We start from the raw sequence: 1,548 nt of genomic DNA, 5'->3' as shown, positions 1-1,548 counted from the left end.
AGTCAGTTAATACATTTAAATTTCTATACAATTATATATATGCTTAGAAAGGTTTATTTAGTAAGAAAATAATAAACAACATTAATAAACATATTGCAAGATGATTATCAGAGGGCTATAACCTTATCTTCATTAGTCTTAAAACATCTCCCACCTTCCCTGGTGTCTACAGAGAGAGATCACTGCTTTCTCTGACTTGCTGCAGAAGTGATACCCTTTGCTCCAATACCTCATACCTCAGTGGACCCTGACCACTTACAAACTCAAGTCAGGGATACCTAGAATGCCCTTCCAGTAACTTCCTGTTAGAAAACCATCCATTCTCCACTTTTACACAGCAGAAGCCAGATTAGTATGAATATGAAGACTCTGTTAGCCTCAGTAATATTAACTTGAATCCTAAGATTAGAATGCTGAAATATGGATGAAAATAACCAAATTACTGCAGCTTAGAGAAAGTCTGTGAGAGTCCTGTGTTTTCCGTAACATAAACACTGACAGGATTCTCCTGACTTAATTTTGCATTTAGCAAAATTTAAAAATTATGTATTTTCATTTTTCATTATTTTAAAAAATTGACTTAAATAAATGTGAAGAGAATAAAAGCAAAAACATTCACTGAAAATCTGCCAGGTACAAACACATTTCAAACTAAGAAATTGGTTTTATAGTAGGGGTATCTTGCCATACTTTCAGCACCTAGAACTGTCCCCCCACCTTTGAAAAGTGACAATGGTACCATGTTAACCTCCTCCAGGAGATGCTGCAGGCTTTTCCTCAGATGAGGACAACCGTCCCTGGAGAGAAATTCTGGAAAAGGATTCAGGGTAAGATAAACGGGTTCCTGTACTCGCTTTCCTGCTACAAAGGAAATAATGATGAGATCTTTATCAAGTAGCTATAGGATTTTGTCCTGCCACTTACTAACATCTCCCTTGTGGGCAGAAGAAAAGGATGCTAGGTTTCCTCACTTCCCTGGCAGGAGGATGTTTCCAAGTGTAGTGTGAGAAGCTGGTCAGCAGAGGAAGAAATGAAAAGTAGTAAATGGCACACCTCCAGCTTCAGGAGGCAACAGGGTCAGAGGTCTCTTACATCCCTTTCAGCTTGATAGCACGACTCAGGGACATTGAATTTCACCAGCCTCTTCCCATACGTGTGACCAGGGAAGGGGTCTGACTAAGAAGAAAAAGAAGCCTATGTTTATACAGCGTGGGTATCAGATGTGACTCTGAGACCTCAGCACAGTTCAAGAAAGGGGTCTTCACAAAGGTGGCTTTTCCTCCTTCATAAACCTGATGATTTCTGCCCGCCTTCTGCCCTGCTCCTCTGTCAGTCATTAACCAGTATAAAAAGTAATGATTCCTACTAACATAAAGAGGAGTCGTGGTACTACTTGTGGTATTTTTTCCAAACTGGGCTAGAAAACTCACAGAGATGGGGAGTGGCTGGAGTTAAGTCACCTGCTCCCGGAAGCAAGTGCAGTAGATGATGAGTCCCGGATCCCTTTTCTGCCCTGATGGGGAGGGCAGGACTCAGGGGTGCCCAGGA

The sequence above is a fragment of the Bison bison genome, unplaced genomic scaffold, assembly GCF_000754665.1.
Source record: "Bison bison bison isolate TAMUID 2011002044 unplaced genomic scaffold, Bison_UMD1.0 scf7180017864211, whole genome shotgun sequence".
NCBI lineage: Eukaryota > Metazoa > Chordata > Mammalia > Artiodactyla > Bovidae > Bison > Bison bison.
Note: the sequence above shows the minus strand (reverse complement) of the source record.